Below are 21,629 nucleotides of genomic sequence, written 5' to 3'. Positions count from 1 at the left end.
AATCATCCCTCAATTACAGTTGCACCATGTAGAAGAGCTATTTCTATCTAAGATGCTTAGAATTTTAGAGACTGATTTACTGTGCTCCAACTTTGTGCTGATTGCACAAGGAGCATGATTCCTTCTTGAGCTATGAAGTTACACAGGACAATTTTCCTTTTGCAGTCTTTGCTTGCCAGAGTGACCAACAACTTTCCATTGTCCCTTCTGACATATATGGGGCTTGCTGTGACATCCCTATCTAGAGAATAAGGGACATCAGCATGTCTTTAAGCACTGAGACCACTTTTACAGAATTCACAATTGAATGGCTGTGACGATCTGAAGAGAAATAAATACAGATCCTTATCTCCAAAAGCTTTAGGCATTTGTACTTTTGCTAGCATTAGAAGGTGTCCTAAACAATACTGTCTCTGTTTCCTTATTGACAGAAGGGTAATGATCCTGTCTACCATCTGTTTTATATGTTTTTCAGAAATAATCAATCTTTGAGTTAGACATCAGAGCCTGGTTTATTTCTTGCTCAGCTACCTTAAAGATTTTTTGACTATATATTTTAACCCAAAAGAACCTTATTGGTAATGTGCAGATAACATCTGTACGTATGTATTAATTTATTTACCATAAATTGTTTGACAACCTGAACTAACCAATCACTTTGTAACAAAGTTAACTCCACTTTATCATTACCATCTTTCCCCTAAGCTTACATAAGTTATCTATACCTGAGTTGACCTTTCTGTGGAACTTTGTGCCATTCCTGCTTCTAGTCACCTTAATCAGAAGTCACCCTCCTCTTTCCAATATTGGTCAGGTGTTCAGGTGCTTTTACTACCAAAGATATTACTTATAATTCTGGATGCTGTCACTATGCAAGCGTCAGCAGAACTAGTGACAAGAAGAATTTTAATGTTTAGGTTCCACAGTTGAGTACTAACAGAGATTTTTAAACAGAACTTTTTTAAAGTTTCTGAAGCTGTACTGAGTAGCAGTACAGCTTCCCATAAGCTTTCACTATATGCCTGACCTAGGAGCCCCAACACCAGTGCTACAAAAATCACTGCTAAAATCCAAAGCATAAAAAAGAAAAGTTGGTTACATGGCAAGTGTGTTTGTTGTAGCAGCAGATGCAGAAGCAGAGATAAAAGATGTGTTTTGAGTCATGGTTATGTCATTGCATTGTTTCCCTACCCTTAAACTTTTATGAGACTATTTCCAATCGTTCCATCAGCATAGCTAACTTTTAATGTTCATTTAGTTACAGGGTAAATTTATTTTGCAATATACTTGTTGTTAAAAAGAGAATCTACATGGAAGATTATCTTCATTCTGAATCACACTGCAGAATAAAAGAGCCTATAGGTATAATTTACGTAACTTTTAGATAAAATTCAGCTGAGACCTGACTGGGTTTATTGTTTTAGGAAGAATAAACAATTTTTCAAGAATGTGGGGTCTGTTTCTATCAGTTAACATAACAAGAAGAAATCCAACTGCACTCTTGCCACAGGATGACCACTGTACAAATACCTCAAAAAGTACAATTACACTTGGTGACTGAGGTCTTTTCCTTATCTGCTTTTGTAGTCCTCACTTGCTGATCACAGGCTGCCAAACCAAGCAGCAATGTTCTATCACTAATGTTGTTCTGCAGAAGTGGCCATAGGATTTTGTTCTACTCTTCCACCTGCCAGAATTTCACCACAGCACACACAGCCTTACACATGACCATACAAGTGCACATCACCCCTTTTATTTCAAGCACAAAGATCATCTGAATTGGGTTTCTGGAACTCCCTTGGCAGCCATTCTAAAATAGCTCTGGTAAAATCTAGTCAAATTATTAATTCAGAGATGTAGCATACACAATCACTGTATTTCCTTGACTGAGGCACTTAAGCCCCCTGCAGCACATCTTGACAAAAACTTAACAAGCAAGAGAAGGCTGAACAGTACAAGTTGAATGAAAAGTGTTAAAAGCAATGATATAGAAGTAATTAAAGTGTTAAAGCAATGACATAGAACTAATGGGGCTATATTTCAATTTGACATGCATGCTGCCAACAGCTTCATCCAAAATTATGAACACAAAAGGAGCCAGCATTTAGATGGATGTAAAACTGATATAGAGTCAATTTCATCACCGTAACCTTGAGCAGCCTTTGGGTTATGTGCATTACTTTTCATTCCAACAAATACAATATTGTAAGGTATCTGCTGATGCTGGCTGCAGTATAATATTCATACATGCCCTTCCTTAACTGGTTTGGCACAGAAATTTCAATAGCATCCATTTTCCATTCATAGTACTTCCTTTTTTGGAAGTCAGCAACTCATCCTCTGAGACTAAAGTTGCAAAACATTTCCTTCTCTTCCAGTTAGGTACAAGTGGGGATAAACATGTGACACACAATTACTGAAGATTAGGAAGGGATGTAGGAAATAACTTCAATTAGTAAGTTTTCCTATTAACATTCAGCTTCTGGAAAATTTTTGTCTGCAAAAAGCCTCTGCACACCAGCTTCTACATCAATACACAAGGAAAAAATACTTGACAATTTAAAATAATATTAGAGCAGTTCTCCTTTGCTCAAACATCTGTGGGATTTACTACAGGGAAATGGACTGAGTCAAGAAGGGATAGCATGGAAAAGGCAGCAAGGAAATGACACTTAACATACCTTACTCTGGTAATACACATACCATACACTGGCAATTTTACGCCAGGAGAGTGGGATTTTCCAAAACTTTTATTTTTTGTGTAGGAAAAGGTGGGAAAAAATATTGGCAAAATGTGCTTTTTTCCCTCTCTCCTCTGGAGAGGATTTTTTCTGAAAATACAGTTCACTTAGATGCTAGAAAATATTCCAGACAAAAGCTGGGTACGTAAACCTGTGCTCTCTCAATGGAGCTCACATATCAAGAATTTGAACAAGAAATGAAGTGAGCATATTTGTTTTAACTGCAGATTTCTTCTACTAATATTTTCTACCACCTCCTTGTCCCAAAATTCCTATTGACACTGAAGGTGGAATGGAAGTAAATTTGCATTTACTTAATATTTTTATATGAGAAATCAGACTCACTGTCACAAAAAATTGGAGAGCAAACCCTTCGTTCTCTCTTTCCTTTTTTCAGCAGCGTATCAACATTGCCTCCAAGTCAACATTTGCTATGAGTTATTTTTTAGCTTTCAATCAAGAATTTATGAAAGACACTTCAAATATTATGGTTCAACACAGTATATTCTTGTATTTTTCAACACGGCCAGCCTAGTCACTTGGCTGATAGATTAAACTTTATCAATTTTTCCCCAACTCTTAATGGATTGGCTTAGTTTATGGCCTGTTGTTAACAGCTCTACTGAAGGAACAGATTTTCATAAGTTTAAGACTTAATATCAAGTAGCTGAGAAAAAAAATATTCTGAGTCATTGTAAAGGTAGGGTGATGGCTCCACAGGACATTATGAAAAGTTGAGTTCTTTTGAAGTAAGAATTGCTAAGAGTCTTCAGTCTTCCTCTTCTTACCACCTGGTATAATTTGCTGTGCTTGCAAAACTTGCCAGAGTTATGGTAAAGTTTAACTTTTTTCTGTTATACAAGTCAGCAGTTACGTAGTTAATAGTGCCTTCTGTCTTGTAGGATGGGGAATAACTGCGTCAAATTTGAGAATACGTCTGACCTGTATCCAAGTCTTCCAGCTGCCATGCACAGTTCCTAACAACATTACTTTATAACTAACACTTGAGTCATCAAAAAGACAATATTGTCAATACAGCACATTATCAGAGCAACATTGTGAATATAACAGTGTATATAGAAGAACACTTTGTGAGCTGATGAATTAGACACAACCTGAGAAAACTTTTCCTTTATACACTTCCATGATATTTTGCACTGTATGTTTATTTTCCATGCACTTTCAAAATTTGAATCAGAATACTGTCAAGGTGTCTTCTGAAAGGGGACAAAAGGAAAGCAAAACTAAAAAATACTTCCTTCTTCCTTCTCCTTTTCAGTTGCTGCTTTTTCAAATGTCAATTCTCAGAAGTAAATTATCTGCACTATAAAATGCCAGTAGTAAGACTGACAGTCCATGCCATTCAGCCCATTACATCTATCAGGTCTACCTACATTCAAATTTTCTAAGGGCTGGATAAAAAATGTTTGGAATAAAAAAGTCTGATTATAACTTCAAACTGTGGATAATTAATGTTCAAAAGAACTGTTACCCAGAGTATCAGAATACCTCAGAGTTTTGATATAGGCATCTCCACAAAACTCCTGTCCCAATATGTATTACACATCCAGCATTCTAAACAAGGAGATGCTGGCACCAGGTAAGAAAACTCTGGAGAGACCTTAAAGCACCTTCTTGAAAAGGGACCTACAAGAAAGCTGGAGAGTGACTTTTTACAAGAGCATGTAGTGATAGGATAAAAGGGAATGAGTTAAAGCTGAAAGAGGGCAGATTTAGATTAGATATTAGAAAGAAATTAATTACTTTAAGGGGTATGAAAAACTAGGTGAGAAACTGGGGCAGGTTGCCCAGATAATTTGTGGATGCCCCATCTCTGCATGTATTCAAAGCCAGGTTAAATGGCAACCTTTGAGCAACCTGGTCTAGTGGGAGTTGTCCCTGCCCATGGTAAGTGGGTTGTAAGCAAATATCTCCAAGGTTCCTTCCTACCCAAACCATTCTATGATTCTATAATTTCCTGTAAGAATACATTTGGACCAGATGTTTTGGGTCCCTTATAACTGATCAATTCTATTTTAATACCTGAATCTCTGGGCTATAAGGCCCTCACCTAATTTTGAAACACTTCAGTTTTGCACATAATACTTTCTTTTTTCACTTTTCCAAAGACCAGGTAAGCAGGAATGATCATGATTCTACAATGCAGAAATTAGAGGGAATCTAATTTCACTGATGAGAAAAGGGAGAAGAAATGTGACCGCATTTCAACATTTGATATGGGAATAAAAACTTCAGTATGGATAAGCCCAAATTTTTTAAGGCTATCTACATTTAAAGAGCTTTCTCAGTTTATGGAAAGGAAAATATTATAAAAAATGAAGCTGAATTCTTAACTTGACATGGAAAGTAAGACTTAGGAGAACATAATACAACAGAATATTGCAGATGTGAACTAGCATGAAGAACAGGGACAACGGAGTACAATCCCCTTTCTCTGCCCAGTCTGAAGAACAGTTATTTTTCTGGCAATGCTTACGTAGGTTAGAAACATTATAGAGGAAAAGTATTTCATAAAACTCTGTAAGAGATGTTTGCTGAAGGCAAATAGCTTAATAAAAATGTTAAATCAAAAGCAAGTCCGTGAGATAAGTGATAATATCTTATCTGTACTTTCCCAAGACAGAGACAGGAGAAAAGTTTCCAGTTCAGAACAGTGCTTCACCAATGTTGCATTAAGTGTTGCTGTAGTCTGGCAAATCTGTAATTAGACACAAAGAATCTTCATTTTTTCAGCTGTGATGGGTTCAGCTTGGCTGACTGCAAACCCTCAGCCAGCAGTTCTCTCACTCCCTCTCCTCAACAGAACATTTCTCCCTCCTCTCTCTAGTTGCTACACAGCATTTCAGCCTTTCTTAAATATATTTACAACCTTTCTTAAATGTATTTCCCAACAGATAAATGTATTCCCAAGTCTCCAGTGTGGCTGATGGGCTCAGCTGCATGCTGTGCTAGGTCTGGAGCCAGCTGTCCAGTCTCTGTGTCTGGCACAGACTGTCCAAGTCTCTTCCTACAGAGACCCCCCTGCAGCTCCCCTGATACCAAAATCTTACTATCTACCACACACCTGTACATAAAATATTACAGAAACATCTCTTCACCATCTCAGAGGGCCATATGATTAATAAAAGATCTTTTCCTGGTATTTTAGGCCAGACTGAACATGCAGACTGAACATAACAATGCAATTAGGCATTTACTCTGAAGGGATTGAGTCCAAGCACTCTCTGACAGAAGGGGAACATTCTTCTGTAAATCATCCATCATTCAGAAAAGGTGTTTAAAACAAAAAAGTCATTAAGCAATGGTCAGATTTTATTGTAGATTTATCAAAAAAGCACTCAACATATCTTAGGATATTACAGACATCGAAAGACTGAGACAGGCACATGAGTTCCTGAAGAAGTGTATTATAATAAAATAAAATGTAAACCGTACTTCTAGGCTTCACCTGAAAAGTTAATGTTTTCTGTTAATGTTACATGTATTTGGGAGTGGATTTTACCCTTTCTTTGCAAGAAATTTATGGTGATACAGATATGACAAAGAAAAGCCTGGTTTTCAACTCTTTTGTTTAATTTCCTGTATTTGGGATTTTTTTGTTTTGTTTTGTTGTCACAGGAATGTTTCATATAGAGTCATACAAAACAAAGCAAAAAATACTTCTGAATTGATTGATGTTGTACTAGATTTTATTTTGCTACTACTTATACAAATGACAGTATTTATTATAAACAGACCTATGTCAAACACACAGAATATGAATGGAAATACAGATTACAAAACATGGATTATCTGAGTTTTAACAGGAGCTACTTTGTAGCTGTCCAAGAAAAAACTCTCTCTTTGGTTGGAAATGCCATTTTCATGTCGTGACCCTGGACTTGTTAGGTCTCTCTCATGTAAGCTAGTTTGTGGAACCGAGCCAAAATAAACTGCAGGCACAAAAAGAATAATTTTTAACTGAACGACTGTACTTGAAAAGAGCAATTCACCTAATCTTATATTGGGGTGACTAGATGACATTTTCATGAAAGGTGCAGGCAATAATTCAGTAATTTTGAACTAAAAGAATTTGATTTTATGAAGCTAAACAGTATTTATATAATCCTGTATGTTATCTTGACTCCGATTATATAAATAATATTAAAGTAGGCCAGCAAACAAAGCACACCTGGATGAACCTGGAAGAGATTGATGCTTAACTTACAGCATTTACCTTCATAATAAATTCTCTAATTGACGAAGGAGGTGTATCCTCTTTGTGTGACTCCTGAGAAACTCCCATACAATCTGGCAACTCCCATTTCACAAAGTAAATGTAAAAAATATAAAAGGAGTCTGATGTGAACAGCAGATTAGTGTATACTACTGAGTCATGAGCATGAGTTAGGTAAGACTACATGCACACAGTCTACATGAGACTTAAGAAAAAGATTTCTAATCTGATTAGCTGAAAGAGCAAAATAGAGACAAGGATACATAGTTAAAAGAAGAGAAGACTGCAGTTTCTGACTGTCTACAAAATCCATGTCAGATATTTGCATTCAATCCAGGACTTGTATGTCAGAAAAAGAATTGCCTCAACACTGTCATTTGGATTTAAAAAAAGAAAAAATAAGCGCACTTCATATCTGTCATTGCCACCATTCATATTCTCATTTTTTATTATTATGCCATGCAGTAATCAAATGCATCTCACAAAAAACTGCTTCCTGTCTAGAAGCGTCAACACAAAAATCACTGAATACCATGAGTAAAATTTGCAAAAGGACAGTAAAAAACCAAAAGCTATTTAAAAAAAAAAGGAAGAAAAGGAAAGTTCAGTACAATAATAAAATGCCGTGAACCAACAGGAAAGCAGGACAACATTACAGGCAATGGTCACTTGGCAAGAATAAATGCCTGCACTTTAAATATGTCCCTCCATTTCTTCTTCTTCCTCCAACTTCACATTGCTGAGCATGAAGCCGTATAGTCTGGAATATCCCTTTGGTCACCTGGGTTAAGCTGTCCTGGCTGTTGCCCTCACAACTCCTTGTGCACCCCAGCCTCCACACTGATGGGGCAAGGAGCAGAGAAGACCTGGACTCTGCATAACCCCTGCTCAGGGGTAACTAAAACATCCCTGTGCTATCAACTGTTTTCAGCACAGATCATAAACACAGCCCCAGACCAGATACTACAAAGAAAATTCAGCCTATCCCAGCCAAAACCAGCAGAGTTTCCTGGGAATCTTGATTCTGTGAAAAACCTAATAAAAAGATTCACAAGATCATGAGCATTGCTAGTCACAAACATGTTTCTGTGAGACAGAGCCTGATCTCTCTCTGCCTCCCCAGTTCCATGACTGAGTTTGTAATACCTCTGAAATAGCTCACAGAGACACAGTGTTAGAAAGGACAATTAGACCTAGAGCACCTACAGGCCCAACACCTCTTTCCATATGTTACACACCAACTTCAGGAAGTTGACACAGCTTTCTCTTACTAGAAAGGCTTATCCTTGTGGGGTGTAAATTGTTCAGCTACTGAAACAGCAGGGTCAAGGAGGCATTTTTAGCTACATTATCAACATTTTTTAGAAATTACTTTTCTTGATGGGTAGATTCTCAAATTCTACAGCAATACATTTATAGCCACGACAATTTATTTTTCTTTAATTGCTAGGGTTTGGGGTTGTTTGGGGAGATGTCTTTTATTTTGTTTTATTTGCCCATGGACATTAGGTAAGAATAAAATTTTCAATAAGGCAGAGACTACCAGAACTACAGTGTTGGAAATCTGAGTATCAAGCACAGAGAACTGGGTCTGCAATGTGTTTTTGTGGAGACTTGCCTGCTATATGTAGGAATGGAGATATGAGATGCTTTATTAATGCTTTAATGTACATAATTCCACATCTGTGGGAGTAATAAAGCCATTAATAGCAGATTAATATTTAACTTTAAAAATGGGAAATGCCCATGAATGAATCAATCAGAATAAGGAGTGATCCTGTAGCTGTTTACAGGCACCATAATAAAGGCTCAAGTAGGTGAGTAGTACAAACCAAAACAAAGGTTTGGTTTGTACTACTCACCTACTTGAGCCTTTATTATGAGTCCCTAAAAGGACTAGGAATGAAAACAAAAACCAGCATGGTATGAGCAGTAATAGAGACAAAATAACATATTAGTCCAAAATAAACAAAAACAAGATTTTAGAATAAACTGATAAACTGAACAGTAAGCAAACTTCCAAGACTGGATGTCATTCCTTAAATGTTCTAAAGAAGCTCAAGTAGGAAAATGCTAGACTTCAACAGTAGTTGGAGGGCAAGCTCCCATGGGTAGTCACCTCCTGGATCATCAAGTTTTCTAGATATTTAAACAAACTGTAGGAAAGTCAGTTGTCACAACAGACAGAAGTAACTGATGGGGTCTCTCAAGGTTTAAGAGTGGTGAACTGCGAAGCCACACCATTTGTTAAGATCCAAGATTATCCAGGAGAGCCAAAACAAAATTGAAAGACAACTGCAGAACTAGCCTAGAATGCTGAGAGGGTTAAAAACAGTAGATAAAATTCATTAACTACCTATATGAAGTGTGAATTCTAAGAAGAATTCCACTGTGTCCAATCCTTCTTTCTTATAGACTGCCTTCTTTCCTACAGACACATAAAGGGCACAATGATATTTACCAGCCATCAGGAAAAATATCTTGAAACCAACATGACAAATACCAAATAATACCATCTAAGCGACCAGTGACATTCAAAATGTTCATATAGTGGTATTAAAGGTATACAGAACAAAGCACAAAATAACATTGTAATATTTTATATTGCATTCATGGGATTGCATTTTAAAATAATGGGACCACATTTTAAAATAAACCCCAGAGTTCTTATTCTGGTCATTCCATTCCAAGAAGCATATTTTCTTACTATAAAGGTCAGAATGCTCATCTATAAAGTTCTAGTTCTGTTAACCACTTATAAGGACCTTGGATGCCTTCAAATGCCTCTCACTGAATATGAAGAGCTATGGACACTATGGATGACTGTATTTTCCTACACCACTTTGTCCATTGCTAAGTGCATAACTTCTATATGAAGTGCCACTGAGTGTGGGTTACACCATTAAAAATCAGTGATTTTCACAACTAGATCCAGAAGTACATGATGGTGGTAGGAATGTGTATGTATATGAAAAAGAATGTGTATGTGTGTAAGCATTGGAAGAAGTGGCAGAACCAGGATTGAAAGAGCAGCCCAAAATTATGATTAAGATCACTGTTTCCAAGATGCTGCTACCAGGGATAAAGTGGAATTGTGTTGTTTGCATCCAGAAAAAAAAAGGCCTGCACTCTGCTAAGACCACAGCACAGATGACTTCTCAGTGGAAGACCTGCATCCCAAGATCAGGATGGAAATAAGTAGCACCATGTCACATATTATATTCATGGTCATGTCTTAACAGCCAGAGACTACAAAAGGATATACAGATCTGTCACCACCAGCCAAGGAAAAATAATAAATGCAATGGGCATTGACAGCAATGTCTCTTGTCCTCTACTTTGCACACCAACAATCCTGGCTAAATCTGGTAAAACCCGGCAACTCAAGCTTGCAAAATGTGGCTGTGAAAGGGCAACTGAGTGAAATTCAGGAGAGAAGGAATGAAGACGATAAAATAAACTCATTTAGAAGTTTTGTAAATAAGAATCTCTCTCCTTTTCCAGAATATTCCACACATAGTTTTATTACAAATAGTTTCTTGCAGGGGATATGACACTAAATTACTAAATGACTAGGCAGGGTGGGGAAGGACATGAGTTATGAAGATCATTTTTATATTTGATACAGAGGCAGAAAGAGAAGCACAATTGTGCACATCCTTAATATTATTTATTCACTACCTAAAGCTAAACTACACCTTCAGATTCAGTTTTGAGTTTCTTGTGCTTCCTGTGTTTTTTCTCATACTTGGAATATGTTTCCTAGAATAAACATTTAAACCCCTACCTGAAGTACTAAAGAGGAAGCTAAGTAAGGCACTACCGAAGGGGATATGGCCATAGTTCCTTTCAGACATTATTATCTTTCACTTCTGATTAGGAGTTTATAAATATGGTGCAATTTACCTTAATGACTGTCATCTCTGACTTACAGGAGAAACAAACATACAGTTAGTGACTGACTATCAACAGAAGGAGGAAATCAAGCAGTTTTATGCCTGGTAAATATCCCTAATCACATGCTACTGATCCTCTACATACATCTGAATATACAACCAGCAACATGTACACAGAAAGGTTCCTTGTTATTACAAGTATTTATACATTCCCCTTGTCCTTGCTATACCCCTAACCTTTGCCCTGGCCGTGGTGCTGAACACAAACACGTGCTTGGGCAAATCATGGACTCATAGAATGGGTGGGCTGGAAGGGACTTCAAAGACCACGTACTTCTACCCCCCTGCCATGGATAAGAATACCTGTCAATAAACAAGGTTATTTAGAGCCCCATCCAGCCTGGCCTTCAGCACCTCCAGGGATGGGAAGTTCACAATGTATCTGGGGAACCTGTTCTAGTGCCTCACTATTCTCACAGTAAAAAATTATTTCCTATTATCTAATTTAAACCTACCGTCCTTCAGCTTAAGGCCATTCCACCTTGCTCTATCTAGGTGGATACATGCCCTTATGCAAAGTCCCACTCCAGTCTTCTTCTAAGGCCCCTTTACCTACTGGAAGGCTGCTATCACGTGAGTGCAGCCCAGCTCCACAGCTGTCTGACTGGCTTGAGAACTCACAGACAAGGTGAATATGTTCCAGAAAGAATGTCTTGTCAGCAAATCATTTTTTCAAAAGGCCTTAAAAAGTTTTTGCATTTTGGGGATGGGGGTGGTTTTTCTTCCCAGGTTTGTGCTTTCAAGAGTCCATTTCAGCATCTTTGAAAAAAAAATTGTGAGAAAATAAAGAACCAGTTCTTTTGAAAATTGAACTGCTGTGCATCGATGCTGCTAAGCAGACACATACTCTGTTCTCACAGCCGTGTCTTCTTGCTCTCCTTTTCTTGACTACTTCCTCCACTTCCTACTTTTCCTATGAATAATCAAAAGTGCACTGAGACCTCCTCTTAACATGCAAACAACATTTCCCCTAAAGTAGGATGGAATTTTGAGTCTATAGTTAATATAGTGATTTCTGTTAGCATAGTGATTTCTGCTCAGTTGTAAACACTGCTCAGCGCAGAGAAAAATACAATCTGAATATTCTTTTGGATTTAAAGAAAAACAATGTATTTGTAGGAAAGGAAAAACACATCAATATTCAGCACTTTCTCCCAGGATCTGACTTGTGAAATAAAGGTCCCAGTTAGCTTCACAATTTAAACACTAACTAATCCTCTCAGTCTGAAAGTTTGACAGCTTATTCCTATCTCTTCCACCTTTGCAGAGAGATGTTATGTAAGACATAGGTACTTGGTAGCCTTCTTTTACAGGGTTCATGTCTTAGACTAGTCTTGTCCTCTCACCTCTATTTACCTACTTTATTTAAATGCGTCCTTTTTACAAACTAGACTGCTTATGTACACAATCATTTTATAGACACTGCTGCTAGATCCTTCTTACATAAGAGTTGCTTCAAACGGTTAGAAAAAAAGACTCTCTGACAAATAAAAGCCACATAAAGACTGACTATAAAACTGTATTTGACCAATTAAGCACATATTGGTGATTCCTGTCCAAGAATACAGACAAATGTGATTGAAAGCTATTCTGTAATTTATCTGAATGTGAAAGCACACAGCTCTTTTTATCATCTCTGCTTTTTGCTAACATGATTACTTTCTGAAATATACTTTTTATTTTCTTAAACCTAGATGTGAGTTACTCAGATGATGGCATTTCCAGAAGCTTCCACTGCATAGTCACCTGCTCTTATTTTTGCACTCTAGAAAAAATTTGTATTCCATTTCATGACATCTATAGGCTTTGGGAAAGTGCTAAATTTCCATTGGTAAAAATCTACAGCTCTAATTTTTCCTTATTCATAAGTTACTCACAGTGATACAATGAATAGTTATGCCTTTCTTAAATGCATGCCATCTTTAGGGTGTAATAAACACACACATTTTGACAGTAGCAAATAACATATATTGTTAATACCTGGAGTGCAACAGATTTTCAGGGACAATCTAATATTCCCTATCAACGGGAAGAGGAAATGTGATAACGAATGAACTACAACAGGCTAGTTATTATCAGAAAAAACCCCAAACATATATGACATAGAGACTGACTCATTTGGTACCATTAATACCAGGTGTCTTGTAGCACTTTGTACTGACCTCAATTTTTAAAGCAATAATTGAGTGGGAGGCAGAGTTTAAAAGGTAATAAATAAGAGCTTGTCATTACAGCTTAGTCTTTTCCTCTTTCATGCCATCCTAAAGTCACAGTTAATTCATCACACACAGAGTTTGAAAAGAAACCTTCACAAAGAACTGCAGCTTTCCTAGTGATCATACAAAGTAAGAATGATTGGTAAAAGGATAAAACTCTAATACTGAGAAGGGAAAAAGGGTAAAATATAAATACATAAGAAGCAAAAGCATGAAGACTGAAAGAGGTGTCATGATTTGCATAGTACCATACACTTCAGATCATTAATTTTCTTAATTGTTAATGGTACTTGTATCTTTTTTTTTATATCTTGGCCAGAAATTGAAAAAAACAACCAAGATACTGGTACTGAGGTTAAATCACTACAGCTTTAGTAGAATGTATATTCTGTTGTAGAAATTAAATAGAAATTACTGTGTTCTTTCTAGTGTCTATAGGCAGGCATTCATCTGACACAAATCATCATCAAATACATCAATAATTCATATATTTTTTCATTAGTGCCAGTGGTCATTCTGCAACAGCAAAGCTGAGATGAGACGGAGTGTTGAAGCACAAACAGGCACTGACTGCCTTGTATCAGCTATGTGGTTATATCAAATGCTTTATACCCCTAAGCATCAACATTGATCCCACTCTTTAAGTACTGAAGTAATTTTTCAAATAAAAAATGCATACGTCACACCATGTTTCAGTGCATACACTTATTTTCAGAACAGTGAAAACTAGAAAATAATTACCAACTCTGTTCACTGAGTGTTCTTTTAATCTCACAAATACAGCCTGTTGCTTTTGAAACTATCTCACCAAACACTGTAACTCTATCCTAAACAAAGGATTTCTGCCTTTTAGAACTGCATTGTAACTAGCTGCTTGAGCATGCAGCTCAAGGGAATGATATTTTATTCATCACAGCATAGATACGTACTTTCAGTTTATTAGACATGCTTATTTTTCATTTACTGGATCTGTGGAGTAAAGCATCTCTAAATTGGATCACTTTGTACAGAAAACTCAGACTAGCTTTTGGGAACAACAGTGAGGAGAAGCTGAATGTTCTGAAATAGTTTTAAATTCTACAGATGCTGCAGATGCTGTAATCCTGAGATTCTGAAAATGAAAACTCTTTTTACAACACAGAAAAAGCAGCAGTCATTAAAGAGCTGCCTGGCCCAAGATAAACAGCCAGTAAAGACACCCATTATTTAATCTCCGCCCAGTTTCCAAAAGGAACAAACAATACAAGTTCCAGGAGGAGCTGAAGAATTAACAACAGCTGCATGCCACAGCTGATAAAATAATAACAATTATGAGAGTGCCTATATGTGGAGTTTGCACCCATCTTTACGTTTGTGACTTGACTTATGGCAAGTTCCTGGTTCAAGGAAAGGAAGTTCCGGTTTTCTAAAGAAATGCTCTTCTTAAAACTCTGACTCTATGACTCTATTAAGAATTCCCTAAGAAAAGCAGCCTCTTCCTGTAACTTAAATAAAGACAGTCCTCATACATGCTAATATGTCATGTTTGTATGCAGTAGAGCAGGCCAATGAATTTTGACTGTGAGTGTAGGTAAAATGCCACTTACTCTGTTGCACAGGGTATTTTGTTATGACTATCACACTGAAATGAAGTGTCTGTTAAAGCATCTGGATTGAATGCAGGGCTACAAACAGAATTTTAAAATGTGTAGGGAAAAAAAAAAGCCCAAACAGTATTGTTTAGCTTCTGTTCAATAATATAATGCATTATATTATAATGTATCTCACTTTAATGCCTAAGTATATTTATTTTCCTTCAAAGAACATTCGAAGATTCAGTTCTCCCATTCTGTAGCAGTAGCATAGAAGAGTTCACCCACACATGAACCTGTTGTGCTAAGCAATGAAGAACCTCTCCTTCAATTATGTTCTTCAACTCAAATATTTTTTAACTCAATGTTAAAGTCAATGACATTCATGCAGGGGTTATAAATGTGAATTTTTTAACCTTAAGGCAACTATCACCACTGTTAAAAAATTATTTCATACATTCCAAATAATGGAGCAAAAATTTTATCTTTTTAGAATAAACTAACTTACCCAAATTGGAGTGAATTCTGTATTTTGGTTAGATCTAGCTAGTGCAGTTCAGCTGTTGCGGCCAAGACTGACAGCTGAGAAATTCCACAGAAGATTAAAGATGAATACAGCAAGAGAAGAAAACTGGAAATTTAAGGCCGTGTAAGATGCTGTGGTAGAAATTTCCATAACAAAAATATAATGTGTTTTGAAACTTCTCACATTTTATACAAAAAGAGGATTTGGCATTTGGGGTAGCAACATTTTTGGCAACAACAGATTTTTTTGACAAGCCTTACACTGATTCCATTCCACTGATGCCATTTTGTTTCATCACATTCAAAAAAATCAAAACTGTTTGTGTCCATTTCAAATCATTATTCAGTAGAACTTGGCTTGAGATAGCATAATAGAGAATTCAAATCCTGAGTGTTTGCATGCAATATAATTAAATACCCATCAAAAAGAGCCAGAGTAAAATAAAATTTACTGTTCCACAGCTATGGTTCTGTTGAAGTTCCACTCAGGTGGAACACAATTGTTTTTAATAATCTGAAAATCTAATGGTAAACACAGAGATTTAATATGATTAAGAAATACATTCAAAGTTATTTGCATAGGAACTAAGTTTGCCTAGAAACTCGGAGAGTTATTTTAGATTAGTTTTCATCAATCACAATGTTGATGGGTTTACAGAAGGCATTTGATACAATAAACAATATAAGCCTTGTGGTCAGGGTTTCTCACTTCCAAGCTAACTGGGATCCCTCTTTCCTATCAGAGCTCCCTCTGGGGTTAACTTGCTGACTTTCTCACAGTTATTTAGCCTCAGCAGGAGCAGAAGGATTTACACCACCACATTCCCACAATTTTGGTGGTGAGGACACTCTCAGGTTTATGTTTAAATCTTCTTGGGCTGCTGCAGAAAATAGGAGTATTGGCTATGTAAGGATTTTATTTTCAGTGTCAGTTCACAGAACTACAGGGTATTGTCTGCTGACCTACTGAAAACCTAAATCACAGAACATTCATGGATAGAGTCTTTAGTATCTCTTTTGATCTATCTTTAATGTGCCCAAGTTGCAAGTACTCAAACATGACATGACAGAACAAAAGGCTCTCCAAAATACAGAGAAATAAGGGGATTTGTAATTTAATAAAAGAGCAAATAAAATTAAGTGAAAGGAAGTACCCTAGATTACAGAGAAGTCTGCCCTAGAATTCAGGGCAGCCAAGCTCCCATTAGTCTCCTACTCTGTCACCTCCCAGTTCCCTCCCTCTCAAATTCCAGTTCTTTACTTTTCTGTTCACTTTACCCCACTCCTTCATCCCCCCCAAATTAATTATATATGCTGTAGCTTCCTGCTGCAACTCCAATGCATGCTCCTGTTATGGTTCTCAAAGTTCAAAGACCATCCTGCAGGGCCTATGGATGAAATGGTGGGAGACAGCTTTGTCCCTCAACTACATCCAAGGAACTTCCTCTTCCTCTTTCCCTTCCTGATATTACAAAACTGAGCATATGAAGAAGCAATGGAAATTCTGATTCAGTTTCAACCATGTGGGGCAGGAGGATTATCTTTCATTTTCTGCATTAATCCTCTTTTCTTCCGCAGGAGGTTTGACAAATACTTTCTCTGCAGCATACACCTGCCTAAAGACCAGCCTGTTCATTAGAAGCATGTCAGATATGCTCTGCCACGTGCAGCCCCAACCAGGTGCTTCTCTCGGGAGACAAGGAAGGAGGAAAGCTTTCAATACAAACAATGTCATGCAGCAGCTGCAGTCTGAGATCTCTCAAGATCTGTCCACACTGCCCTTAGCATAGGCCTAAACTAGGGAGGGTTCTTTGCAAATTACTGACATCTTTCATTTCTCATCCTTTTATCAACTTAAGTAGAATTTACTACAACTTGACCTGTAATTGCCAAAACCCCAGGAAGTCAGAATGATTTCTCTCTAGACACCGGAGCTATTTACATTCACCACCTTATCATATGGATGAGATTTGTACGTTAATGAAAAGCTACAGCTTCCTCTAATCCACAGCATTTGAGATCCAACACTTAACCAATGTCTAGGCATCAGACATAGCATTTTTTTGAGCAGAGAAGCAATTTATAATATTCCATTTCCAACCAAAACACACCATTTTTCATCCAGCAGTTAGTGAAGGTGATCAACATCAGAAATACTGTTCTCTTTTTCTGAGTGAATGGTGTAGGATCACACACCCTTCAGAGCCCCTCTGTGGTTACTCATGAAAAAGCATTCCCATCGCCTTCAAAAGGCCTGGGCTTTTAACCATCAGCCCCCTGCAACATACAGAAGTTTGCAAAATTAAGCAAGGTCAAACCAGGAAATTTTCTCCATCTGTCTCCTCAGCATCAGCAGTTTTATGAAAAGAGGAAGAAGAGTATCATTATTTTGTGTTCAGAAGACAAAAACAACAAAGCCAAATGGTGCTATATTAAAGCAAAATATATTTCAAATAAGGAAAAAAGGCTGTTTGGTCAAATTTATCCCTTTCTTTTGAATACAGATATTATACATTTTCCTTTCAATGTTCCTCAACATCTGCTAGTCATCTGTGAACAGAATTTCAGATGTTCTCAGGTGAAATAGTTCTCTGCTGCATTCACAGTTGGTCATGGAAGTTTGGGGACTAGTTGGGTTTTCTGTTTTGTTTTTGTTGGGTGGTTTTTTTTGTTTGGAGTTTTGAGGGGTTTTTTGGGTTTGGGGTTTTTTTTTGGGTTTTTTTTTGTTTGTTTGCTTGTTTTTGTTTGTGTTTGTTTGCTTGCTTGTTTTGTTTGTGTTTTTTTGTTTGTTTGTTTGTTTGTTTGTTTGTTTGGGGTTTTTTGGTTTTTTTTTTTTACTTTTCCTACATTTCCAGGACTTGCACTGAGTTAACACTTAATATTTGGGGAAATAAGCAAAATGGGGTTATAAAATTTATCCCAGAAAGGAGTTAAAATTATTTTACATAGGGGCAGTGGCTTGAGAGGAAAGATTTAAAAACTGAGTATTGTGACTAAAGTGAAGCCAGTCTCAAGAAGTTTCTGTCAAACTAAGAAGAGGAATATTAATTGCTCTTCCAAGCTAAACAAAGAGAAGTGCTGGGAATAACCTGCCAGATATGGCATCAGAGCATTAAAAGTGGCAGAGAGACATTAGTGTTTTTTCTATATCTTTCTAGACAATGGCCCAGGTCAGGGGTATCTAAGGAGTTCACATTTCAAGAGCAAAGAAGAATGTGTCAACTGGCACTGAATCAGGATCTTGTTCTGGTATCCCCACCCTTGTGAAGCAGAAACATAGTCCTAACATTCCTAGACAATATTTTAAGGCATTCATTCATGAACTAAGCATTAAAAGACAGACGAGCTGGGTCTGAGGTAACTACTGTCTCTTCCTTTTGGTTCTATTGTTTAGACCTCTGACTGAGATTAGAGGATGTGAACTTTTTTTTTTTTTTGTGAAGGTGACAATGAAAAAGACCTCCTGGTTTGCAGAAAAGGCATAAATTAGTTTCCTGCTTCATAGGAAAAAGCTGTTTACTGATTTATTAAATTACAATGATGATCACATCATTAATGTTTATTAAACTCCTTTATTAAGACAAGGTAAATGGATACTTGAAAAGAAAACTTTCTGTGTAGATGGTTTTCTGATTCAAGCCTTCATAAATAACTCATGGACCTCACACAGAAATAATTGCCTCGATGTCTTAAAGATATGGCCAAGATCAATGAATCAAGAACGGCAGGGAAGAAAGGATTTGTAACTCATCAAGGGAACACATCAGCTTCATGAAGAAAGCACCAGAAGCAGCCTGTCCTCGTCCTCTGCCAGCAGATGGCAATATTACTTCTTATTAGGGAAAGGGATCAAGGGACAAGATCTGTGTCATCAACAAAAGCTGTGGCCACTGTGTAGATTTTTTTGCTCTTTTATTTTCGCATAAAAATAGAATGCTTTGCCTAAGGTGCCATGTTGCTGTTCCAGTGGACAGCGGCGGATAAAAGTAACCCTCTGACCACACCAGGAGGCTGAGAGAAAGAGACAGAAAATACTGAAACTCACTGTAATAGCACACTGCAGATCTGGTAGCTTATGCCTGGGAAAAAGGTTCATAGACAGACTCTACAGAAAGAGATCTGCATCTAATTCAGACCCTATATAAATTGATAGATACTAAATAATTATTAATAACGCTTTTGCATACAGAAACTACCTTGATTACTGTTTTCTTTAAATTCCCCTGTGCAGATGGACTCAGGCCCTGAATCACAATACTTGTAAAGAATTCTTCTATTTCTGCAAATAGATGGCAAGTGATTAAAAAATTAATGAATAATCCTATTAGACATAACTACAACCCCTGATAATAAACAATGGTATGAAGCTGTGTCAAGGGACATTCAGATTGGATGGAAAAGGTTTTTCACCCAGAGGATAGTGGGGCACTGGAACAGATTCCCCTTAATGATAGGGAAAGATTAAGAAATATACCATTATCTTTGTAACCAATGGTTAGGGAAAAACAAATTATCTGTGAGTTAGCATCCATTGAAAAAAAATTAAGGCCCCTTTTCTTTTCTGCTCATATCTCCACAGATTTTGCATCCAGATTTTAAAATCCAGTCCCTCAGCTGCTTTATTTATTTTCAGCAACTCCCACATTTGCAGAGCATCAGCTGACATTTATTCCTTAGATCCTTAAGAGTTTCAATGCTTTATCCTATATCCCAGTAATGACAACATAACTTTACCAACCCAAACACTGGGAATAACTGATGCCTTACTAGGGATGTAGCCTCACAATATTGCAGCAATACCCAGGAGTTGTTCCACAGCATTGCTTAAATACCAAACATATATTTCTGCTTCTTAGTCCCCTCTATTTCCAAGAACAGAACCCAGTGGAGATTAACACCCCTTTTACTACCTTATGTTTAATTTCTCTCTATCATAGACTGAAGAGAGAAATTACTGCAACCGAGCCTGCGAAAATACCCAAACCCATCCTGAAATGACTGATTACCAACACTGTTCTGAATTTTTTCAAATGCTTGGTGAAGAGGTGCTAAGGTCTCAGCCTTAAAAATTCTCTGCAAGACAGAATAAAAGCAAACTAGTAAGCCAACAAAAAGGATGTGGGAGAACTATGATTTTATGTTACACTCTTCAGAAAAGCATTTTATAATAATGCTTGTATCAGATCAAATTAGGTCTGATACAAACTAACAGAGAGCTCTGTTTTTCAGCACTGAAATAACTTTCCAACTGTACAACACAGAAAAAGTCACATTCATGCACTGCAGCTGAAGTACTGTGCTTCCACAGCTGGATGCACACAGCTGCAATGGAGCTTTTTGTTTACTATGTCTCAACATCGGGTGGGGCCAATAAATTAGGCTAATACCAGGGAAATCATACTTTTTTTAAGGTTAGCTTCTTAATTACCTTTTTTTTTCCTTTGAAAATGTGTATGTATATGTATATGCACACATATTCCTGCAGAGCTGTTCAACAAAACCCATTTACATACTTTAATGCAAAGTATGATTTTGTCCAATACGACATCCACTACTTTCACTTTGGCATATCAGGTAACTATCAGGAATAATTCCTGCACTCTAAAGTTATTATTTACCCTCCACTGAAGCACAGTTAGACCTGGTATGAAGTGTAGAAGCTACTTAAGCAACAATACAAAACATTTCTGGCAATAACATGAAAATGTATAGCATATGTAGAAAATTATGATTGAAGAACATAATGTCCCAGAAGATGGAATCCTATCAGGCTTTTTTTTTTTTTTCTTCACTACACTGGGACATGAATTTACTACTCAGAGAGAAAATATGTTATTTGTGAAGTTTAACGATCATGGCAGGCCAAAGGTGCTTGAGCAATCAGTTCCGTCTGTCTCCGCATACCAGATGGGGAGATCTGCGGTTCCTCAGGCTCCCGGCTGCCGAGACCCTCCCACACTCCCAGCCCGAGCCCTCCCGCACCCAACCCCGATTTCTCTCGGCAAACGGAGAGGACCCGCTGTGCAGGTGGCGACGGGAGCCGGGGCTTCCAGTTGTGCTGGACAGGAACCCGAGACCGCTGAGCGGCGGCGCCGGGCGCAGCGCTCTGCAGGCGCAGCCCAGCGCCGCGGTGATTCAGCGGGCCGGGCTGCGCTCGGCTCCCTGGCTCACTGCGGCACCGCTCTGCTGCGGCAGCCGCTTCCAGCTCCCTCTGCCACAGGCAGCGCTCCACGCGCAGCTCTTCAGTCACGACTTCTCCATCGCGCTCTCGCACTTGTCCCCCCCACGCCATTGGCAAAGTACAGATGCTAGATGGCAGGATAAATTGAATTGGTGAAGCTGTGGTAGCTGAATGATGGAAAGGGCAGGTAAAACACAGTAAT

The sequence above is a fragment of the Passer domesticus genome, chromosome 6 (genome assembly GCF_036417665.1).
Source record: "Passer domesticus isolate bPasDom1 chromosome 6, bPasDom1.hap1, whole genome shotgun sequence".
Lineage (NCBI taxonomy): Eukaryota > Metazoa > Chordata > Aves > Passeriformes > Passeridae > Passer > Passer domesticus.
Note: the sequence above shows the minus strand (reverse complement) of the source record.